Source organism: Ornithorhynchus anatinus, chromosome 1, assembly GCF_004115215.2.
Source record: "Ornithorhynchus anatinus isolate Pmale09 chromosome 1, mOrnAna1.pri.v4, whole genome shotgun sequence".
Taxonomy (NCBI): domain Eukaryota; kingdom Metazoa; phylum Chordata; class Mammalia; order Monotremata; family Ornithorhynchidae; genus Ornithorhynchus; species Ornithorhynchus anatinus.
In genome coordinates, this window is record NC_041728.1 from 185914729 (window position 1) to 185926880 (window position 12152).

The window sequence follows — 12152 nt, forward strand, 5'->3', positions numbered from 1 at the left end:
GACTTGCCCAAAGTCACACAGCTGGCAAGTGGCAGAGCTGGGGTTCGCATGACCTCTGACTCCAAAGCCCGTGCTCTTTCCAGTGAGCCACGCTGCTTAGTCTGGGAAGGCCTCTTGGAGGAGGTGCACCTTCAGTAGGGCTTTGAAGGCAGGAAGAGTGATTATTTGGTGGATTTGAGGAGGGAGGGGGTTTCAGGCTAGAGGTCGGACATGGTCCAGGGATTGGCGACAAGACAGGCGAGATTGAGGCACAGTAAGAAGGTTCATTCAATTGTATTTATTGAGTGCTTACTATGTGCAGAGCACTGTATTAAGTGCATGTGATAAGGTTAGCACCAGTGGTAAAAAGGGGCAAGGTGATGGAGAGCTTTAAAGCCAATAGTGAGGCAGTTTCCCCTGCTGCTCTCTCTAGAGGGGACCTCTTCTCCCACTTCCCAATACACACTGGGAAAGAGGGAAGAGTCAGCTTCCTTCTTACCTCCTAATGTCGCTTTCACACTGTTCCATCTCCCCCATCCTTCTTTTTCCCTTCCTTTGAAGCTCAGATCATCCACCTTTACCACCCACTCCAGTTACTAGTCATAGTCATCTTTTAGGTCCCCACACCCCTTCTCCAACTTTCTGAACCATTTCAATCCCTTTCTCACATTCCTTCTCTCTTTCTCCCTCCCTATATTCATTCATTCATTCAATAGTATTTTTTGAGAACTTACTATGTGCAAAGCACTGTACTAAGTGCTTGGAATGTACAAATCAGCAACAGATAGAGACAGTCCCTGCCCATTGACAGGCTTATATTCTAATCAGGAGAGACAGACAGACAAAAACAATAGCAATAAATAGAATCAAGATATTGATTCTTGGGGATATCAAAATCTATGTAGATGTTCCCAACTACACTTCCACTGGCCTCTTCCTCTCAGTCTTCTACTGCACTGGTCTCCCGATCTCCTGCTCCACCCCTGCTCGCCCACTTGCCAACTTGGACACACACCCGATCTCATAATCCCTAGTCACTGTACAATCTCTTCTACCCTCACCAATCCTGAAACCTGTCTATCCAACTACAGCCTCCTCACCTGTGTGTGGGAGAAAACATAGGTTCTCCCACACACCTTGTCTCTGAAAATCTGTTCTGTTCCTCCACAGAGTCCTTCAATCATTTGACCCATCCACTCTTCTCAATTCATAATGTCCCATTTAGTATCCACACCCAAATTACCTTTACTTGTTAACCAAATTGATGCCCTCAAAACCACCCCCCTCTACTGAACTCAACTCACGCACTCCCCATCCCTTTCCTAATCTCACACCATCAGTCAGCATTCATTCAATAGTATTTCATTCAATAGTATTTATTGAGCGCTTACTATGTGCAGAGCACTGTACTAAGTGCTTAGGATGAACAAGTCGGCAACAGATAGAGACAGTCCCTGCCGTTTGACGGGCTTACAGTCTAATCGGGGGAGACGGACAGACAAGAACAATGGCACTAAACAGCGTCAAGGGGAAGAACATCTCGTAAAAACCGATGGCAACTAAATAGAATCAAGGCGATGTACAATTCATTAACAAAATAAATAGGGTAACGAAAATATATACAGTTGAGCGGACGAGTACAGTGCTGTGGGGATGGGAAGGGAGAGGTGGAGGAGCAGAGGGAAAAGGGGAAAATGAGGCTTTAGCTGCGGAGAGGTAAAGGGGGGATGGCAGAGGGAGTAGAGGGGGAAGAGGAGCTCAGTCTGGGAACGCCTCTTGGAGGAGGTGATTTTTAAGTAAGGTTTTGAAGAGGGAAAGAGAATCAGTTTGGCGGAGGTGAGGAGGGAGGGCGTTCCAGGACCGCGGGAGGACGTGACCCAGGGGTCGACGGCGGGATAGGCGAGACCGAGGGACGGCGAGGAGGTGGGCGGCAGAGAAGCGGAGCGTGCGGGGTGGGCGGTAGAAAGAGAGAAGAGAGGAGAGGTAGGAAGGGGCAAGGTGATGGAGAGCCTTGAAGCCTAGAGTGAGGAGTTTTTGTTTGGAGCGGAGGTTGATAGGCAACCACTGGAGTTGTTTAAGAAGGGGAGTGACATGCCCAGATCGTTTCTGCAGGAAGATGAGCCGGGCAGCGGAGTGAAGAATAGACCGGAGTGGGGCGAGAGAGGAGGAAGGGAGGTCAGAGAGAAGGCTGACACAGTAGTCTAGCCGGGATATAACGAGAGCCCGTAATAGTAAGGTAGCCATTTGGGTGGAGAGGAAAGGGCGGATCTTGGCGATATTGTAGAGGTGAAACCGGCAGGTCTTGGTAACGGATAGGATGTGTGGGGTGAACGAGAGGGACGAGTCAAGGATGACACCGAGATTGCGAGCCTGCGGGACGGGAAGGATGGTCGTGCCATCCATGGTGATGGAGAAGTCTGGGAGCGGACCGGGCTTGGGAGGGAAGATGAGGAGCTCAGTCTTGCTCATGTTGAGTTTTAGGTGGTGGGCCGACATCCAGGTGGAGACGTCCCGGAGGCAGGAGGAGATGAGAGCCTGAAGGGAGGGGGAGAGGACAGGGGCGGAGATGTAGATCTGCGTGTCATCTGCGTAGAGATGGTAGTCAAAGCCGTGAGAGCGGATGAGTTCACCGAGGGAGTGAGTGTAAATGGAGAACAGAAGAGGGCCAAGAACTGACCCTTGAGGAACTCCAACAGTTAAAGGATGGGAGGGGGAGGAGGCTCCAGCGTAGGAGACCGAGAATGATCGGCCAGAGAGGTAAGAGGAGAACCAGGAGAGGACAGAGTCCGTGAAGCCAAGGTGAGATAAGGTATGGAGGAGGAGGGGATGGTCGACAGTGTCAAAGGCAGCAGAGAGGTCAAGGAGGATCAGAATGGAGTAGGAGCCATTGGATTTGGCAAGAAGGAGGTCATGGGTGACCTTAGAGAGAGCAGTCTCGGTAGAGTGGAGGGGATGGAAGCCAGATTGGAGGGGGTCTAGGAGAGAATGGGAGTTAAGGAATTCTAGGCATCGATTGTAGACGACTCGTTCTAAGATTTTGGAAAGGAAGGGTAGTAGGGAGATAGGACGATAACTGGAGGGGGAAGTGGGGTCAAGAGCGGGTTTTTTTAGGATGGGTGAGACGTGGGCGTGTTTGAAGGCAGAGGGGAAGGAGCCCTTGGAGATTGAGTGGTTAAAAATAGAAGTTAAGGAAGGGAGGAGGGCAGGGGCGATGGTTTTAAGAAGGTGAGAGGGAATGGGGTCCGAGGCGCAGGTGGAGGGGGTGGCACTTGCGAGGAGGGAGGAGATCTCCTCTGAGGATACTGCAGGAAAGGATGGGAAAGTAGGGGAGGGGGTTGTTGGGGGGGAGGGGAGAGGCGGAGGGGTGACTTTGGGGAGCTCAGACCTGATCGTGTTGATTTTCGTGAGGAAATAGGTGGCCAGATCATTAGGGGTGAGAGATGGGGGAGGGGGAGGAACAGGGGGCCTAAGGAGAGAGTTAAAGGTCCGGAACAATTGGCGGGGGTGACGGGCATGGGTGTCGATGAGGGAGGAGAAGAAGCTTTGCCTGGCGGAGGAGAGGGCAGAGTTAAGGCAGGAAAGGATAAATTTGAAGTGTGTGAGGTCGGCTTGGTGCTTGGACTTTCGCCAGCAGCGCTCAGCAGCTCGAGCATAGGAGCGTAGGAGGTGGACGGAGGAGGTGATCCAGGGCTGTGGGTTAGTGGAGCGAGAGCGGCGGAGGGAAAGGGGGGTGAGAGAGTCGAGATGAGTAGAGAGGGTGGAGTTGAGAGCGGAGACCCGCTCGTCGAGAGTGGGAAGAGAGGACAGGGCGGCAAGGTGAGGCGAGATGCTATTGGAAAGACGGATGGGATCGAGAGAGCGGAGGTCTCTGTGGGGCAGTAGCGAAGATTTGCAGGGGGAGGGAGTGTGAGAGATGAGGCAGGTGAGAAGGTTATGGTCAGAGAGAGGGATTTCAGAGTTGGTGAGTGAGGAGATAGTGCAGCGGTAGGAGATGACGAGATCGAGGGTGTGACCGAGTCGGTGAGTGGGCGCGGTATGGTGGAGGAGGAGGTCGGCAGAGTCGAGGAGGGATAGCAGGCGGGCGGCAGAGGAGTCGTCGGGTACATCCGTATGGATGTTGAAGTCTCCAAGGATCAGAGTGGGCAGAGAGAAGGAGAGGAGGAAGGTGAGAAAGGGGTCAAGGTGGTTGAAGAAGTCGGAGGTGGGACCGGGAGGGCGGTAGATGACGGCGACAAGTAACTGGAGTGGGTGGTAGAGGCGAATGATATGGGCTTCGAAGGAGGGGAAGGAGAGGGAGCGGGGAGGAGGGATAGTGCGGAAGCGGCATCGGGGCGAGAGGAGGAAGCCGACGCCTCCTCCCTTACCGGTGAGTCTGGGGGAGTGGGAGAAGGAGAGGCCTCCGCTGGAGAGAGCGGCGGCGGAGACCGTGTCTTCGGGAGAGAGCCACGTTTCCGAAAGGGCGAGGAGGAGGAGAGAGCGGGAGAGGAAAAGGTCATGGATGAAAGGTAGCTTGCCTGTAATAGAGCGGGGGTTCCAGAAGCCACACTTGAAAGTAGCTGTGGGTGCAAGGGGAGGAGGAATCACCTCCACAGTCCATTTCCTTTGCTCCTGTGGCCGAGAAACAGAGTACTGCTGACAGAAATCTAGATTTCTGGATGACCTTGTCTACCTAAAATTCATCCTTGCCTGCTTTAGCTCTACCTTTATTTCTCCATCCTTAATGACTCCCATGCCCATTATCCATTGTTTCAGAGATTAAACTCTTTCCTCAAACCCATTGTCCCCCTTAGCTCCAAAATCTCTTGCCACTAATGACCTGGCCAACCTACTTTCTTGTTACTTACTAACATCTCTCTTGTTTCTCTATGGTCCCTGCCTCTTCTGCCCTTTCTTTGACTCTCCCTTTTTTCCTAGCAGTATCTCAAGAGACGATTTCTTGCCTCCTCTCAAATTTCACCCCCTCCACTTGTGCCTCCATCCCTATTGCTTCACATTTTATTAAACACTAACTCTTTCCCTTCTTCCATCCCTGACCGACATCTTCAACTGTACACTTTCTAATGACTTCTTCCCCACTGCTTCCAAACATGCTTGCATAACGCCGAGCTAAAAAAAGACCTCTCTTGACCCCATGGCTCCCTGCAGTTGCCCCTCCATTTCCCTCCTTCCTTTTCTCTCTAAACTCCTTGAGAGAGTTGTCTATACCTGCTATCTTCACTTCCTTTCCTCCAATTCCTTGCTCGACCCCCTCCAATCTGGCTTCCACCCCCTTTACTCCACCAAAACTACCCTCTCTAAGGTCATCAACCACTTCCTTCTTGCCAAATCCTGCGCACTCACTCCGTCCTAACCTCTGTGACCTCTCAGCTACCTTCGACCCTGTCTACCACTTCCTTCTGGAAACATTATCCAACCTCGGCTTCACTGTCATTTTCCTCTCCTGGTTCTCCTCTTATAATAATAATAATAATAATGATGATGGCATTTGCTAAGATCTATGTGCCAAGCACTGTTTTAAGCACTGGGGTAGTTACAAGTTTATCAGGTTGTCCCACATGGGGCTCACAGTCTTAGTACCCACTTTACATATGAGGTAACTGAGGCACAGAGAAGTTAAGTGACTTGCCCAAAGCCACCCATCTGACAAATGGCAGAGACGAGATTAGAACCCACATCCTGTGACTCCCAAGACTGTGTTCTTTCCACTAAGCCACGCTGCATTACTTATCTTTCTGGCTGCTTATTCTCCTTCTCTTTCACAGCTTCCTCCTCTGCCTCCCACCTTCTAATTGTAGGAGTCCTTCAAGACTCAGTTCTGGGTAACCTTCTATTCTCCATCTACACCCACTTTCTTGGAGAACTCATTTGCTTCCATGGCTTCAACTAACAGGCGAAGCAGCGTGGCTCAGTGGAAAGAGCCTGGGCTTCGGAGTTAGAGGTTATGGGTTCGACTCCCGGCTCTGCCACTTGTCAGCTGTGTGACTGTGGGCATGTCACTTAACTTCTCTGTGCCTCAGTTCCTCATCTGTAAAATGGGGATTAACTGTGAGTCTCACGTGGGACAATCTGATTACCCTGTATCTACCCCAGTGGTTAGAACAGTGCTCTGCACATAGTAAGCGCTTAACAAATACCAACATTATTACCATCTCTATGCAGATCACTACCAAATCTCCAACTCTAGCCCTGATTTTTGTCTTTCTCTACAAACTCACATTTCCTCCTGCATTCAGTACATCTCTACTTGGTTGTCCCCCTGACACCTCAAACTTAACATGTCCAAAACAGAACTCTTCCGATTCCTACACAAACCCTGTCCTATCCCATCTTTTTCATTACTGTGGATGGCACAACCATCCTCCCTGTCTCACAAGCCCATAACCCTGTCATTATATGCTACTGATCTCTAGCATTCAACCCACATATTAAGTCTGTCACCAAATCCCGTCTGTTCAACCTTCGAAACATCCCTAAAATCCACCCTTCTACTGGTACTACATTAGTCCAAGAATTTATTTTATCTTGCCTTTACTTCTGCATTAGATTCCTTGCTGATCTCCCTGCCTCTTATCTCTCCCCACTCCAATCTGTACTTCACTCTGCTGCCCAGATCATTTTGGATGTTTCCAGGAGAAAGGGGTGGTTGACAGTGGTTGACAGCCTCACTCTAGGCTTCAAGGCTCTCCATCACCTTGCCCCTTCATACCTCTCCTCCCTTCTCTCTTTCTACTGCCCACCCCACACGCTCCGCTCCTCTGCCGCCCACCTCCTCACCGTCCCCCGTTCTCGCCTATCCCACCATCGACCCCCGGGCCACATCCTCCCGCGGTCCTGGAATGCCCTCCTTCCTCACCTCTGCCAAACTAATTCTCTTCCCCTCTTCAAAACCCTACTTAAAGCTCACCTCCTCTAAGAGGCCTTCCCAGACTGAGCTCCCCTTTTCCCTCTGCTCCCTCTACCCCCCCCACCTCTCCGCAGCTAAACCCTCTTCTCCCCCCTTTCCCTCTGCTCCTCCCCCTCTTCCGTCCCATCCCCTCAGCACTGTACTCGTCTGCTCAACTGTATATATTTTCATTACCCTATTTATTTTGTTAATGAGATGTACATCACCCTGATTCTATTTATTTGCTATTGTTTTAATGAGATGTTCTTCCCCTTGATTCTATTTATTGCCATTGTTCTTGTCTGTCCATCTCCCCCAATTAGACTGTAAGCCCGTCAGAGGGCAGGGACTGTATCTGTTACCGATTTGTACATTCCAAGTGCTTAGTACAGTGCTCGGCACATAGTAAGTGCTCAATAAATACTATTGAATGAATGAATGAATGACAGTGTTGAAGGCAGCTGAGAGATCGAGGAAGATTAGAATGGAGTAGAAGCTGTTGGACTTGGCAAGAAGATCACTGGTGACCTTGCAAGGGTGATGCAGATGGGAGTGGGAGCAGAGAAATGAGGGCTTAGTCGAGGAAGACCTCTTGGAGGAGATCTACCTTCAGTGAGGCTTTGAAGGTGGGAAGAGTGATTGTCTTTTGGATGTGAAGGACGGCATTCCAAGCCAGAGGCACGTTGTGAGTGAGAGGTCGGCAATGCGATGGATGAGATCGAAGTATAGCAAATAGTTGGCATTAGAGGAGAGTGTGTGGGCTGGGCTGTAGTAGGAAATCAGGGAGGTAAGTAGGAGGGGCTGACCTGATTGAAAGTACCCTCTAACAGAGTTGCTAAACTCGTTCTCTGCCTACAAGGAGCTTACAATATAGATGGGGAGACTGTCTATGATAAAAATAAGTATGGCGATGAACCTAAGTGCTATGTGGATGAGGGTGAGGTGAATACCAAGTGCCCAAAGGTCACAGATCCAAGTGCATAGATGACACAGGAAAAAAGGGAGCCCGGAAAAGAAGGTTTAAGAGGGGAAGGTCTCTTGGAGGAGATGTAACCTTAACAAGGCTTTGAAGGTGGGGAGAGTGGAGGTCTGCTGCATGTGGAGGGGAAGGAAGTTCCAGGCAGTGGGGTGGACATGGGAAAGATACTGGTGGTGGGATAGACAAATTCAGGGCACAGTGAATGAGCTGAAGCTAGAGGAGCGGAGTGTGCAGGCTGGGCTATAGGGAGGAGGAACTAAGCAAACATCAATGATTTGTACATATTGGGAGCAGGAGGGAGAAGAAAGATTGTTAGGGGGTCCTGGCTTCAGGGAATTGTGGATCTGGAGGGAGATATCCTGCTTCCTATCTCTGCCTCACAACCCGCATACTTTGCTCCTCTAATGCCAAACCTACTCACCAAAAAGCAGCATGGCGTAGTGTATAGAGCACGGGCTTGGGAGTCAGAAGTTCATGGGTCTAATCCTTGCTCTGCCACTTGTCTGCTGTGTGACCTTGGACAAGTCACTTCATTTATTGCTGCCTCAAGTTACCTCATCTATAAAATGGGGATTGAGACTGTGAAACCCACGTGGGACAGGGACTATGTCCAACCCAATTTATTTTTATCTACCCCATCGCTTATTGCAGTGTCTGATGCATAGTTAGGAAATAACATCATTATTCATTATTATTATTCAGTATTCATCATCATCATCATCATTATTTTTATATTACCTCAATTTTGTCTAGCTTGCCGCCAACCCTTCAACCACGTCCTGCCTCGGGCCTGGAACTTGCTCTCCTTTGATATCCACTCTCTCCACCTTCAAAGCCTTATTAAAACTACATCTTCTCCAAGAGGCCTTCCCTAACTAAGCCCTCATTTCTTTTTCTCCCATTCCCTGTGTCACCCTTATACTTAATAATAATAATAATAATTGGAGAAGCAGCATAGCTTTATGGATAGAGCATGGGCCTAGGAGTCAGAAGGAGCTGGGTTTTAAACTTGGCTCTGCCACATGTCTGCTATGTGACCTTGGGCAAGTCACTTTACTTCTCTGGACCTCAGTTACCTCATCTGTAAAATGCGAATTAAGAGTATGAACCCACTGTGGGACAGGGACTGTTTCCAACCCAATTACCTTGTATCTACCCCAGTGCTTAGAATGGTGCTTGGCACAAAAAAAATGCTGAACAAGTACCATAATTATTAATAATAATAATAATAAGTGCTATGCCTAATCTGATGATTTTGTATTTACCCCAGTGCTTAGTTCAGTGCCTGTCATATAGTAAGCACTTATCAAATATTATTATTATTATTATTATCATTCTTTACTTGCCAACTTCAGTGGGCAGGGAGAATTGAACCAATTCAGAGGTGGGGGTTCCTGCCATCCTGGGACTCTCCCTTTCTTTCACTTCTCCTGTTCCACATCCTATATCAACTTTCTCCTCTCCGGCCCCCTTTCCAGAGGAGACCTCCAAACTTGTTTTCAAAACCAACCATCCCACCTTCCCCTCCAACCCCACCCCCTTACACCTTCTAAACATGCTTGCATTTACCCTTCTTCCATCCTTGTCCACTATCTTCAACTATTCGATCCATGTCTCCTCTGTTCCACAAACAGAGGACACAGTGTGGTCTAGTGAAGCACGTGGTTCAGTGGAAAGAGCACAGGCTTGGGAGTCAGAGGTCATGGGTTCGAATCCCAACTCTGCCCCTTGTGAGCTCTGTGACTGTGGGAAAGTCACTTCACTTCTCTGTGCCTCAGTTACCTCATCTGTAAAATGGGGGTGAAGACTGTGAGCCTCACATGGGACAACCTCATTCCCCTGTATCTACCCAAGCACTTAGAACAATGCTCTGCACGTAGTAAGCGCTTAACAAATACCAAAATTATTATTATTATTATTATTACTCTCCCAAGCACTTAGTACAGTGCTTTGCACACAGTAGGTGCTCAATAAATATTATTATTATGATTAATAATAATAATAATAATGTGTATTTCAGGGCTTGTGTGTGCTTCTATGGTTGGGTGTATATCCGCAAGCGTGCCAGTGTGTCTTCTCCTGACTCTCTAACTGCCACTGGTGTATTTATGTGTTTTTGTAGCATGTGTCAGTGGAAAGAGCACGGACTTTGAAGTTAGGGGTCATGAGTTTGAATCCCAGCTCTGCCACTTGTCAGCTGTGTGACTGTGGGCAAGTCACTTAACTTCTCTGTGCCTCAGTTCCCTCATCTGTAAAATGGGGATTAAGACTGTGAGCCCCATGTGGGACAACTTGATTCCCCTGTGTCTACCCCAGCGCTTAGAACAGTGCTCTGCACATAGTAAGAGCTTAACAAATACCAACATTATTATTATGTGAGTCTCAGTGCATGTATATGGCTCTGTGGATGTGTGTGTGTGTGTGTGTGTATGCATGCACGTGTGCAAAGACACTGGCTAAGGGTTCCCACAGTCCTTGGGGATTGGTTGCACTCATTCTCTCCTGCTCAGACTGAGGGCCGGAAAGGTAGGCCAGCTGCCCCTCTGCAGCTTCTGACCCCAGAGTGACTGAGGTTGCCGGGGTTGATGGAGAAAGGGCTTCTGGGATTGGATTCAGAGGGTTGGGGGGTTGGGTTGGAGAGGGAAGTGTCAAGAACAGAGAGGGGAGAGACAGGGACAGCGAGGAGATGTTCAGGGATGGAGAAGGGAGGGTCAGGGGTGTTGGGTGGTCCAAGCTGGGCCACTGAAGAGAGTCGGGGGTGATGTGTATACATTTATAATTCTATTGATTTGTAATGATGCTACTGATGCCTGTTTACTTGTTTTGATGTCTGCTTCCCTCCTTGTAGACAGTGAGCCTGTTGTGGGCAGGGATTGTCTCTATTTGTTGCTGAATTGTACTTCCCAAGTGCTTAGTACAGTGCTCTGCACTTAGTAAGTGCTCAATAAATACAATTGAATGAATGAATGAATGATGGATGGATGGATGGATGGATGGATGGATGGATGGATGGATGGATGATCCGTGCTGGATCACTGGGGAGAGTCTGGGGTGATGAGTGGTCTCTCCCAGCCCAGAGGACAACAAGCATCCAGCTTATCCCAGAACCCCGTTAGCCTAGAGGCGGACACCTAGGCCAGCTGAGGGATGCACTCTCTCCCTCTCTGCAGTCTCACATTTCCTCTTCCCTTCAAGACATCTCTACTTTGATGTCCTCCTGCCACCTCAAACTTAATGTATCTAAAACAGAATCCTTATCTTTCCACCCAAACCCCCTCCTCTCACTGACTTTCCCATCACTGTAGACAGCACTAACATCCTTCCTGTCTCACAGGCCCGTAACCTAGATGTCATCCATGACTCTCATTCAACCCACATAGTCAATCCATCACTAAATCCTGTCGGTCCCACCTTTACAACATCCCTAAAATCTGCCCTTTCCTCTCCATCCAAACTTCTACCACGTTAATATAATCACTCATCTTATCCCACCTGGATTACTGCATCAGCCTTCTTGTTGACCTTTCATTCTCTTGTCTCTCCCCACTCCAGTCTATATTTCACTCTGCTGCCTGGATCATTTTTCTTCAAAAACGTTCAGCACGTCACCCCACTCCTCAAAAAACTCCTCAAAAAATTCAAAGAAGAGGAGGTTGCCCATCCACCTCTGCATCAGACAAAAATTCCTTACCATTGGCTTTAAAGCTCTCCACCACCTTGACCCCTTTAATGTCACCTTGCTAGTCTTCTACAACCCAGCCCTCACAGTTTGCTCCTTTAACACCAACCTTATCTCTGTGTCTCAATCTCGTCTATCTGGCCACTGATCCCTAGCCTATATCCTGCCTGTGGCCTGGAATGTCCTCCCTCCTCATATCCAAGAAACAACTACTCTCTGCCCCTTCAAGCCTTATTGAGGGTTCAATTCCTCGAAGAAGGCTTCCCAGACTAAATCTCTCCTTTCCTCTTCTCCCACTCCCTCTGCATCACCCTGACTTGCTCCCTTTGTTCCTTCCCGCACTCAGCCCCACACCACTTATGTACATATTAATTCATTCATTCATTCAATTCAATCGCATTTATTGAGCACTTACTATGCTCAGAGCACTGTACTAAGTACTTGGAATGTACAATTCGGCAACAGATAGAGACAATCCCTGCCCAATGATGGGCTCACAGTCTAAACGGGGGAGAGGGACAGAAAAGCAAAGTAAAACAGAACAAAACAAACATTTATTTGTACTGATGTCTGTCTCGCCCCCCTAGATTGTAAGCTTATTTTGGGTAGGGAATGTGTCTATTTATTATTGT